Below are 13,229 nucleotides of genomic sequence, written 5' to 3'. Positions count from 1 at the left end.
TACCCGGCTGGTAACTTTGAAGAGGCGGGCTTCGACGATGTAATCGCGAAGCTAAAACTCTTTTAGACAAAATTGATCCGGATTTAGTACAGCGGTACAAGTTTAGTACTAGGGTACAGAACCCGGACGAATCAATCGAAGATTTTGTTCTCGCTTTAAAACTTCAAGCCGAATTTTGCGGTTTTGATAATTTTAAAGAAATAGCCATACTTGACCGCATCATTGCGGGAATAAAAGACAGAAATCTGAGACAGCGACTTTTGGGAGAAGAAAAGCTAACTTTGGTGAACGCTGAGAAAATAATTGCGACCTGGGAAGTTGCGAAAGCTAATGCAGGCACTGCGGATGAAAGGCAAAACGAAAATTTGGGACAGGTTGCAGCTATCCGCGGTACTCCCGGATAAAAATTTACAGTAACTTGTATGACATAACCCATTGAAATACAATAGATTGTGTGGCAAACAATACCAACTATTGTATGCTTATTGTAAAATGTTCACGGTTGTAAAAGATCTTTATTGTACGTACATTAAAATAACAATATATTTAAATGTTTCCGATATATTCTATTATATTTTTATTGTTTAGTATTGCTCATCCAAAAACTAAACAAATTTTAAAAGTATTCGGTTTGGATGATCTGGAAATCCGTCTAATGTTATTGATTTAATATAATTTTGGAATATTTCATGGATTTATTATATTGATGAAATAACAATTGAAAACAATAAAATTACAATAGCTTTGTTTGTTAAATAAATAAAAATGTTATACCGATTCTCAAGTATATATTTTCATATTGCAGGTCTTGTTGCAGGTCTAGAAATGTTATGCAATACAAATTTAATTTCAAAAAAATGAAAGGGAACAAAAACTTTTGCTTATCATTTTACTCGGAGAATGGCTGGATTCATTTGAGCGTGTACAGTTTTGTTTATAATTAGTGAAGAGATGAAAATAATGAAACTGTATGGTGCAGAAAGTGTCTTTTTCACTACACTACTAAAAATCCACACATATTTATTGGCAAAAATCCATAGATTTAACTTATGATGTATATCAGCGCACACATAACCATTCTCCACGCGAACTACTAATTAAATATATGTCCAAATAAACTTTATGTGTGGTCTCGAATTAGCAATTATTTAATTTATGTGTGGTTCTATATCGATTATATTAGGGTGACGCTATTGCAAAAATCTATAACGGCGACACATATATCTTATATAGATATTTTTGGCAGTGTACAGTTTCTACTGCTGGGCAAGCGGTAGATCACTATGGCTTATGTACCGTGGTAAGTATCTGAAGTGTTGAAGCGCGTTAGAGCATTATTACTGGGCGCGAGTATTTTGATAACCCTCACTGTACTGTCATTTTAGATTAGTCACTCTTTTTCTCATCGGTCACTATTTTCGGTATTTTCGGTTATCATTTTGGTGGCTGCATTCCGCATCGGTGACGTTCGACGTTTGATAGTTCATCAAATAGTAGCGCTGTTATTTGGTCAATTTGGTCACCTGTCAGCTGCGCTACTGTTTTAGCAGCGCGTTTAGTAGAGACCGGTAAAGTGTCAAGTAATGATACTGCGCTGACAAACGGTTTATACTCACCACCGGTAATCGTAATCTTATATGTACTACAAATGTTCAATGTACATAATGAACGCAGTGGTTCATCCCGAACAAAAAATAAATGAAAATTTTATCATCATAATAGGGGAAAAGACGTCTTTGGCAGGTTTTGTTCTATTATTGGCAGGGGGGTTTTTGTCGACCAAATTTTATGAAATTTGGCCACAATATTCTTTGATATGTAAATAATTTTTAAGCCAAATTTGAGCATAATCAGTCATAAAAAACCCCCCTGACAATAATAGAACAAAACCTGCCAAAGCCGTCATTTCCCCTACCTGATGACATGCCTTGTAACATGTATTCTTGTTCCTTTACAGAAATGGAGCTTATGATAAATAAAATACTGCTGCTTGCTGGTCACTGATTCAAGATCGTTCAGTGGCTACCATTGGCCAATCTCACCAACGGGATATAATAAGAACTGATGCAGGTAATTTTTTCTTTTCTTCTCGACGTATTTTTTTTCTAATAAAACTGACATTCTTTTATAATTTACATTTTTCACAGGTTTATATCTATATGTATTGTCTATTCGGAACAAAGTTAGTACGCTTTTTAAAATCGATGTTGGATTTGTCTCCAGATACAGGCAACCCACTTAACTTTGGAAGTAGTGCGCTGGATTCGTCTAAAGATATGCTAAACAACCGAAGGAGAATAAGATAATTTGTAAAACAATTAATTGTATTGTATTTTTATTGTTATATTGGAGTATAATGTATTCTAAATCCTGTTGTATTTCTATTGTAAAACAATAGAAACAGTAATTGAAAACATTTAAAACACAATGTTTTCTATTCACACTTAGAAAAAGTTACCGACTTCGGTAATTCGATTACCGAATTCTCAACAGCTGAACGGTCGGTAATGACTTCGGTAAAAATAAAGATTACCGAACTATTTGTAAACTGCGATGGAGATAGAGGCTGTCAAATTTACTGACGATTCGGTAACGTTTACCGAAAAACTGACGCACATCTGTAAATGGCAAAAAGTTATCATTTTTCAAATTTACTGAAAGGTCGGTAATTTTTTCCAAACCAAATACTGGGTTTGTAAATAGCTCTTTTTTAAAATGAAAGGAATAATTTTGATCGTGTTTTTTTTTTGTAATTTTAATTCAATTTAATATTGTAATACATACATGGATAAAATTGGTTCAAGTTGATATTATAAGGAAGATTTATTTCCATCCGCGTAGGCTTCAGAATTTGGAAGCATTAGCACAATATTGTTATTTGCAGACGCATATGGGCGCAGAACCTTCCACAGCCAAGCTCGACACATCCCGTAAAAGTCCACAAGCACGTCCGCATAGTTGTTTAATGGGGCACCACTTGGTGTGAGAACGTTGCCTTTGGAAACAATAGCGTGTTTGCGACAAGTGGTGCCCCACATCTGGCTCCACCAGTGAACTCGTCCACAAGTTTCGAGTATTGGGACACTTTCAAGCGCTTGTCGTTTTTTTTTCCATGCTGTAGAATTCAAAATCATACCTTCAAAATAGCAACATAAAATTCAATAAAATGTATACTTTACCTGTAGAAAATTCGCCACACTTGCCAATTTATTATCGACGCCAACTCCTCATTCCTTCTCACACTTCTCGAACAACGTGTAATGTAGCTGCCGAAATAACTGCACATGATCAAAATGGCGATTCTGACATTTCAAGCTTTGCCGCGATGTTCAACAGCACCAATCACCGAAACTTCAGTTGAATATCTTACCGACTTCGGTGCTCACAGTAATTCACAGGATTATCGGTGAAAATATTTACCGAACTCGTTAAATCTGAACCAATTCACAATTATTCGGTAAATTGGATTACAGATATAAATATCTTAAGGCAAAATTACCGAAAAAAATGTGAATTTCTAAATTACCGTCGTAATCTGTGAAAAAAATCACCGAACTCAGAACATCTATCTAAGTGTGTTGTTTTGTCGCTCGAAATCATCCCATTGAAGTACCGTATAATCAATTGTTTTGCTCCGAATTTTGTATGGAAAATTTTCGATTTTTTTATTGTAAAGATACATAACAACCCCCCTTTTTAATTGTAAAAGTCCCATTTACCATTAATTTTATCGTGGAAAACCATTATTTCTCATGTGATTTTATTGTCAAAATTCCATTATATTCAATGGTAAAAATTATGTTTTAAATGGTGTTGTAACAATAAAATTTATGATATTTTAATGATATTTTTTATCCGGGCTTTGCAGGGAACAGCATACGGCAGGCTAAAGCAAGCTTTTGATTTATCGAGAAAATACAACGAGGGAGATTACAACATAGGTGGCGGGAGCAGCAGAGGTCCTGTCAAAAGTCGACTGGGAGTTAAACCTTACACTTACGGACAACATGGAAGAGGGCAACGACAATTCGGTACTAGGTCGGTGAACTTAAGATCAGAGGAAAGGACCGGAATAGAAAGAGGAAACGTGTCATATCGGACGTCGATCTAAGTGAGCCTAGGAGATCGAAGCGGAAAAGAAAAACAAATCTATGTGACGATTTTTATTATATTTGAATTGTGTAATGAACTAACGTGAAACGAATGTTTATATTTGAATTCTATTTGGTTGACAAATGTCAAGTTCTGATTATAATATTATATATTAGTCGATAAGCTTTGCAAAAGGGAAAGAATTGTTATATCCCTGCGCATTTCAAGCGCAATCAAAACGTCAGTTGACGAATCGAATGAACGAACCGAATGGTTCGACTACGAATGTCTAATAGACGGACGCTCAGTCCATTTCGATACTCCGTACAAGGCAGTTCTACTTTTTACAGCTATACCGAAATTACCGTTGTAAGTCCCATTGTCCGCTTAGTAAATCCACTTGGTCGGTCTATTCTTATGGTGATAATAGTAAGTTTAACACGTTGAATTGCGTTTGGGGCTTTACTATTGTATTTTCCATAATTATAATATATTCATACCTAATTCATTTTAGATCAACCGTCATGCTCCAATGAAAAGCGATCGCGAGCAGCACAGGTCAGAACAACCAAAAACAATCAACAGAAAACGTTATCGTCGGAGTGCTCGGTGGAGGATATTTCTATTCGAGCATACAGCCTTATCAATGTTCTGAAACTTAATCGCTAAATGCCTCTTTTAAACGGATGGGGTATACTCCGACTTGGCCAACAAGAACGAATAGGTCGTCTCATAGCAAGCATAGCAAGGAATCGAAATCGCTGAAAGAGGAAAACGAAAAAGGGGAATGATTCACCTTCGGAGGAGGTACTGGATGAAAATATGACTACCGGTGAGCTCGCAATTTATTGTTCCTAAAGTTTTTATACCTTCCGCACTTATTTTGCATTAGGTTTTGTTATATATATATATATATATATATATATATATATATATATATATATATATATATATATATATATATATATTTTATATATTACGCTTTTTGCACTTTATAAGAGTTCTGCGAGATTTTTTTTCTCACAGTCATCTTTTTCTCACACTCAATACACTCAAAAAAGTTTTTCCGTGTATAATATTTGTGTGTGAGTGCTCAATCTGAAAACAAATAGACGTCAAATCATGGCGGGAATCGATTTAGTGTACACGCTTACATGTGACTAACGAGTAATGGGTTATAATTGGGTAAATTTCAGTAACAAAAATCGATCAAGCCGAAATGAGAGTGAGTGTGAGGAAAAGAAGCGGGCAAATCACAATCTACACATAACTCTTCAAATTGGTGAAATCGGCAATAATAAGAAAGCTATTAAACTTTCTCTACCGCAACCAGAATGACCAGAGTAACAAATGGGACTAGATCAACAAGCTGACGTTAAACCCGTTGAAGTTCAGCGATAGGTTGAGGTTGCCGAGCGCATCGTATTTACGTCGAATGGTTATGACAACTGTGACAACGGGAACAACGGTGGCAATGGACGTGACGGCATGGCAATTATTGTATCCATAACCACCGCAACGCCTCCTGCGTTGCCCGACTTATCATCAGCACTGTGTGGTACTAGCCGAGATACTAGTAAACATTGCATTGTGACAAACGGTGAATAAAGCATGACAAACCCGCATGCATACACTAACCGTGAGACTCTTCCCAATCATCCAAGTAGCCACGATGCTACCTCGCCACAATCAGTTTTGGAATGTCAAACGGACTGGACGAGCAGGAACAGTGGCTGCTTGGAGTGATCTCTTTCCGCCAGTATTTTAAGTCTGCACAATGGCGATCCTGCCAGGAGTCTGTATTTTCACGATTTTCAGAATCTAAAAGAACGAAATTTACTGGGCGAAAAGGGATCACTCTGAGCACAAAATGGAAACAGTGTTTGTGTTAGTGTTTTTAATTTAAAATGAGAAAGTTTTGTGAAATTTATTTGAACAGTGTAGCAGATTTGGTTTCCAACAATATGCAGTGAGTATAAATGTTAGGGGGTAGGGATGACCGTGCAGTTGGCGGGTCGGTAGTACTGCGCACATGCGAGTCATTAGTGCCGCGCAAATAGCGGTTAATTAGTACCGCGTAAATGACGAGCTGATAAGGCCGTGCAGATACCGGGTCGGAAGGACCGCGCAGATAGCGGGACAGTTGGACCGCGCAGATGACGGGTCGGAAGGCCCGCGCAGATAGCGAGTCGGAAGGACCGCGCAGATAGCGGGTCGGAAGGACCGCGCAGATAGCGGGTCGGATGGACCGCGCAGATAGCGGGTCTGAAGGACCGCGCAGATAGCGGGTCGGATGGACCGCGCAGATAGCGGGTCAGTTGGACCGCGCAGATAGCGGGTCGGAAGGACCACGAAGAAAGCGGGTCGGAAGGACCGCGCAGATAGCGGGTCAGTTGGACCGCGCAGATAGCGGGTCGGAAGGCCCGCGCAGATAGCGGGTCAGTTGGACCGCGCAGATAGCGGGTCGGAAGGACCGCCTGGAAAGCGGGTCATTAGGATCGCGCAGATAGTGTGTTAGGACTACGTACCAGAGTCGATAGGACCGCAATTCTAGAATCCAGGGTGAATCAATCTCACCCAAAAGAGTTATAGCAATATGATTGTCCTCATGTTGTTCCGTCCTTTCAGGAGAGTGTCCATTTCCAATAATCGACATCGGCTTTCATAGAACAGCAAGTCGTTGGGGCTACGCCACGACAGTTATCGCAGAGCGTATCTAATAAATTTGGATTGGTTTCCTTCAATCCTGTCGATTCAAACTCGCTGGCAAGGACTGTTGGCAAGGCAGCTGTTTTTAAAACTGACCAAACTAGGCAGTACTGGTTGCGGATTTCAGGAGTATCTCGGAACATTATTCCAAGATTTCTATTCGCCTTACTTATTTAATTAAAATGTTCTCGAATGTTAAAATGTTAGCTCTGAGTCGATCACAATGGCGAGGACTCCCACGACGTTTGTTCTTTCAAATGGTTCGCTCCGTAATGTAGTAGTTCTAGAGAATTGGCGATTTTCCAGTGAACGACTGTGCATTTCTTCACGCTCAAATTCAGACTGATGTGGTCATACCAACTTACGAAATGGTAGATGAAGGTTTGTAGTTAATAAAAATCATCGTGTGTCTTGATGAATCTGTATAAATTAAAATCATCGACGTACACCATTCTACAGCCTTCCGATACAACGAAGCAGACGTCATTGAAAAACAATGAGAACAAAAGTGGCCCTAAATTACTGCCTTGCGGCACACTTGAGTTGTTGCAAAACGAATCAAATTCAGTAGTGCCGATCTTGACAATCTGTTGACGGCCAGTTAGGTAGGAATCCAACCATTGATTGATTTCCGTAGCAACCCTTAAACTATCCAGTTAGAATGCGGTGATTGACTCTATCGAAAGCTGATTTCAAGTCGGTATATACGAAATCCACCTTAACAATGAATTTTAGGTATATCGAGGTGAACTGTGAAGTCTTGTTGATACTGATCTGTTCGGGTAGAAGCCGTGTTGGTCGGGTGAGATGTGCAGTTTTGCAGCCCGAAATAGTTCGTTGCACAAAAGAATTTTCAATCCTTTGAATCCTGCACTGAGTTAGTTCACACCACAGTACATAGTTGAAAACATTTCGTTTGTCCCCCGTCTTGAAAGCGGAGAACATGATGGAATTCTTCCAGCACTCGAGAAAAACAACCTGCGATAGTGCTGTCCTGGGGTGCACGAGTGTCAACTTATTAATATAGTGTTTAGAACGTGCTGATCATCAAATTTGCGAACGTTCTAAATCATGGCATGTAACATTCTTTTCCTTGCAGTGCGGAACAAAGAATAACATCGGGATTAATAGGTACGTTGGAGAACGCACTGGGAAATTGTTTGGAAAATAGGTTGCTAATTTCTTTATTTGTTGTCGCCGCTTCCTCTTCCAAATACATGCTTGATGATAAGCCGGACTCTTTCCGATTTTCATTGACGAATGGCCAAAAACCTTTAAGATTGTTGCTCAGAGTCTTCTGTTTCCGTACCAAATATTGATCGTATAGTATAGATGCTCGTAATTAACTCTCGAAAAAATCAAGCTGTTCATCATCGGTTGATGCTTTAAATGTAATACGAGATAAGTAGAGGAGAGTGCAAGGGATCGATTGGTACTAGATTTAGGCAGCGTATCCATCAGCTCATGCGCCAGGAAAGGTCGGGAAAGTTGAAATCAACAAGTAGGATAATAAATATACAAAGCCCTGTTTTTCCTTTGAGCTGTTGCTGTCTTTCTCGTGACTTAGAAAAAGCAATAATAATTGCACTTCATTCAGAAATTATTGTTCCTGAATGTCAAATGTTGAACAACTGTGATAATAATAACTGCGACAAAAAAATGACTTAAGTAAGTAAGCCAAGTATGTCGAAGTCAATCGCTCAATCAACATTGAAATGAAGTTTAAAAGTAACAATAATGCATTGAAAATATGCAAAATAACTAATTCTAACAAATTTAATTTTGAAATCAATCATGAATGAAAAAGTAAACATATTTTCGCAAAGATACTAGATTGGAAATCTGACGTATTCTTTTTTTTCTCGAGAGGAAGGTGGATGTGTGGTACTAGCCGAGATACTAGTAAACATTGCATTGTGACAAACGGTGAATAAAGCATGACAAACCCGCATGCATACACTAACCGTGAGACTCTTCCCAATCATACAAGTAGCCACGATGCTACCTCGCCACAATCAGTTTTGGAATGTCAAACGGACTGGACGAGCAGGAACAGTGGCTGCTTGGAGTGATCTCTTTCCGCCAGTATTTTAAGTCTGCACAAGCACAACAACTATTTCAACAAATGGGATGGCCGGAACCATTACCATCAAAACCGAGACGAGTCGAATATGCATAATTTGCATTACATGAATAAAGGTGACATATCTATGAGAAACAAGAATAAATAAAATGATTAAAATAAATATAAAATAAAGAATTTTGAAATTACGCATATTTTTGTTTTGACTGGTTTAACTCAAATTGAAAGCGTACACAACGTGTTGTTTTGAAAGCAGAAATAGTTGAATCTAATGTAAAATACAGCATTCGTTTTGAAAGAAAAATGTCCTTTTGAAAAGTCAGCTCTTGTCAAAGTTCGTACTAAAGTGAAAATTTTCCAGTTGTAGATTTAACAGTCTTATACTTTCTACTGAAAATCACTAACTAATTTTCTTAATTTTACCAACGTTTTATTAATTTTACCAACGATTTTTTTTGTGTGCTTACGTTTCAACTTCTACACAATTTCACACTTGTCGCTCGCTTGCGATAACTTTCAATTCTGTGCTTCTTCGTGCTTTGTAAACATGCTCCCTTCCACTTTGAGCTTAGGTAGTTCGATCCCACCGATAAAAGCCAATGAAAATCAATCAATGAATAAAAATATGTTCGCATTAAAGATTATGCGTCATAATGCCGGTTCTAAGTTTTGTTAGAATAATCAGGTATTATTCAGCGTTAACCACGCAAAAATAAAACACAAGTATCTCTTGGTTTTAAAAGGATAAATATTTATTGGCATCATTGTCATAGTCATGTAAGAAGTGCATATTCCAATAGTGATTGATAACATTATCTCTAGTGTCTATATCTATATGTGTGTCTACACACTGACTGTGCGTTACATCAGCGCGAGCTTTTAATCGAGCGTTTATAGCAAAAGCTCGCTCACTGAAAACGTGTGTATTGAATGTTGGAATTGTCATGATATCTTCACGTCCGTGTTGCCAGTATTTTAACACTTCCCTCAATTCTTACATTCAAAATATTAAATAGCTTTCGATGTTGAGATTTGGGTAACCCTTTCGTAAAAGCATCGGCTGGCTGTTCTGATGACGGAACGAATTTCAATTGTAGTTTTCCATTCTTGATCAATTCTCTGATGAACATGTATTTAATATCCAAATGCTTCATCCGCTGGTGAATTCGTGGTTCTTCTGAGAATTTAATGCAGGGTATATTATCCTCCATGATAAGTATACGGCTCCTGTCAATATCGAGTTCTTCAAGGAATTTTGTTAACCACAAACCCTCTTTAGCGGCCGAACACAACGAAACTAATTCTGCTTCGGTAGTAGACAAACTTACTGTTTGTTGTCGTTTCGTTGACCACGAAACTAAATTTCCATAGACTTGGAAAACATACCCAGAGACAGATTTCCTATCAGTCTCATCATTAGCAAAGTTTGCATCTGCAAACCCCTGGAGAGTTAAAGCTTTTTCATTTCTTTGAAACATTATAAATGTTTCTGTTGTGCCTCGGAGATAACGTAAAATACGCTTTAGACCTCCCCAGTGTTCATTTGTAGCACAGCTTTGAAACTTACTCAGTGTGTTTACCGCAGCACTGATATCAGGTCGCGAAGTTAAAGCTAAATATTGTAGGCATCCTAATAGCTCTTTGTATGGATGGTTACCCTCATCCGATACACCTTCGTTTGTTTTTATCCATTTCATATTCGGTTCTAATGGTGTTCCTACGGGTTTACATTCACTCATACCAAAGCGATTCAAAATCCGTTCAGTGTAGCCAGACTGGCAGATTTTCAAAGTCTGTTTCTCGAAATCTCTTTCAATATCCATACCTAGGAAATGCTTTACTTCATTTAAATCCTTTAATTGGAATAATTTTCCCAGCTCCGATTTAAACCAGCATATGTCCTTAATATGAGAACCAACAACTAATATGTCGTCTACATATACAACTAAAATTAGTTTTCTGTCATGATTCCTATATACGCAATTATCACTTTGTAACTGTGTAAACTTCAAGTGCTGTAACGCTTTATCTAATTCTCTGTTCCAACTTCTACTAGCTTGTTTTAGCCCATACAAACTTTTCTGTAGAAGAACAGTTCGACTTTGACCTACGTCATCGTTGGGAAGTTGCATATATAAGACTTCGTCCAAACGACTGTTTAGAAAAGCAGTTGAAATATCCACTTGATGTATCAGTAAATTCTTCTCATTGGCTATGGAAAGAATTGTTCTAATACTTTCTATTTTTGATACAGGTGCAAATGTATCTTGATAGTCAAACCCTGGTCGCTGTGAGCAACCTTTTGCTACCAATCTGGCTTTGTATCGCCCATCATCCTTTATGTTGAACACCCACATTGACTTTATGGGTTTTTGAGTTATAGTACCTTCAACTGACTTCCAGGTTTGATTACATTCAAGAGATTTTAGCTCATCGTTAATAGCAACTTTCCATTGCTCCCAATCATTTCGAAGCTTCAATTTTTCTATATGTTGAGGCACATCTCCTACTGATGAAGCAATTTTTGCCATTTGGTAACCCCAAATCGTTCTGGAAGCTTTATATTCCTTGTACTGCGTCGTATCTGCTGTGGCACCTCTGTGCCTCCGTCACTGCCTTCATCCTGCTCTTCAATTGTAGATTCATATTCACTTTCTTCCGCGTACTCTAACGGATCTCCTAAAATGGTATCTCCATCTTCTTCTGAGATCATGCTCAAGTTAATGTTTGTATCATTCAGAGTTCCTTCTGCTTGCATATTTTTCCAAACAAACGTTTCGTGAAATTTTTCAGTACTCGGCTGTGACCCATGAGCATTATTTTCCTCAATGATACTTTGTTTGTATAGTGATTCTTCATAGAAAATTACATTCCTTTCGATCTGCAATAACCTTGCATGGTTGTCCCAAAGCCGAAAACCGTTATTTGCGTAACCCACAAATATAAACTTTTTCGATTTCACGTCAAGCTTTTGTCTTTTATTACCTGGTATCTGTGCATAAGCCACACAACCAAAAACCCTCAAATTACTAAGATTTGGCCGTTTACCGAACCATTTCTCATAAGGAGTTTTATTTTCTGTTATTGCCGTTGTGGGAGAACGATTTGTAAGATAAGTTGCACAATACAACGCTTCACCCACATTTCTTTATGCAAACCACTGTCAAACAGCATTGCCCTTACTTTTTCCATCAACGTTCTGTTAACACGTTCACTCACACCATTTTGCTGAGGCGTGTACGGTACCGTAAAGTGCATCTGAATTCCGAACGTTTTAGAATAGTTCCGAAATTCCTTTCCGATGTATTCACCACCATTATCGCATCTCAGAATAGACAACTTTTGACCAAAGTGTGTCTCCGCCATGGCTTTGAACTCCTTAAATCGTTCAAATACTTCACTTTTCTTTGAAATCAAATAAACTTTGATAAAGTGAGTGTAATCATCGATAAATGATACGAAATATTTGTATCCATCGTACGTTTCTTCTTCCATTGCACCGCATACGTCAGAATGTACTATATGAAGCGGCCTGCTTGATCTTGGTAGTTCCATACTAATAAATTTATTTCTGCTTTGTTTCCCCGCTATGCAACTTTCACAAAGTTTCACATTTCTCATTTCGGTTGCTAGCGAACATTCAATTCCTTCAACCATCTGATTTTTCAATAGTTTCTCTATTCCTGAAAAACTCAGATGCCCCAATCTTCTATGCAGATTGTCTATACTTACTTCTTTGCTAATCAGTGCCAACGAATCGTCATTTGTTTCCAAAATAAAATCCAAACAATAGAGACCATCGCATACATCCCCTTCTGCGATAACTTCGCCAAAGGCTTTAATACTAATACGATTCTCTTGAAAAGTAACTCTTTTCCCCGATTCATTTATCTTTCTTACTGAAAGAAGATTTGTTTCAAACCCGGAATAAAAGCACGTTATACAGTGTAATTTTTGAATTTTATTCATTCCCACTGCTGACTTTAAAGTAATTTTCCCTTTCTTCGTACCCCGAAGCTCTTCACCTTTCTTGGCAGTCGAGATGTAGACCGGATCCACTAAAACTTTAGCATCCTCCAGCAGCTTTTCGTCGTGCACCATATGTTGGGTTGCTCCAGAATCCACAACAAAACGAACGGACTTCTTCATGCAACGCCCAGCCAGCATCGCATGCGCTTGAAAACGTTTCTTCCCCTGCTTCTTCAATTTTGGACATTTCGATTTATAGTGACCGGTTTCACCACACCCGAAACATTTGTTTACGTCCTTCTTGTTCTTTTTGTTGAACAGCGCAACACTTTGTCCAGATGATCTAGGGGAATCGAAATTAAACTCCGCGTCGAGA

The sequence above is a fragment of the Armigeres subalbatus genome, chromosome 2, assembly GCF_024139115.2.
Source record: "Armigeres subalbatus isolate Guangzhou_Male chromosome 2, GZ_Asu_2, whole genome shotgun sequence".
NCBI lineage: Eukaryota > Metazoa > Arthropoda > Insecta > Diptera > Culicidae > Armigeres > Armigeres subalbatus.
The sequence above is the reverse complement of the archived record's forward strand: the minus strand, read 5'-3'. Positions refer to the sequence as shown.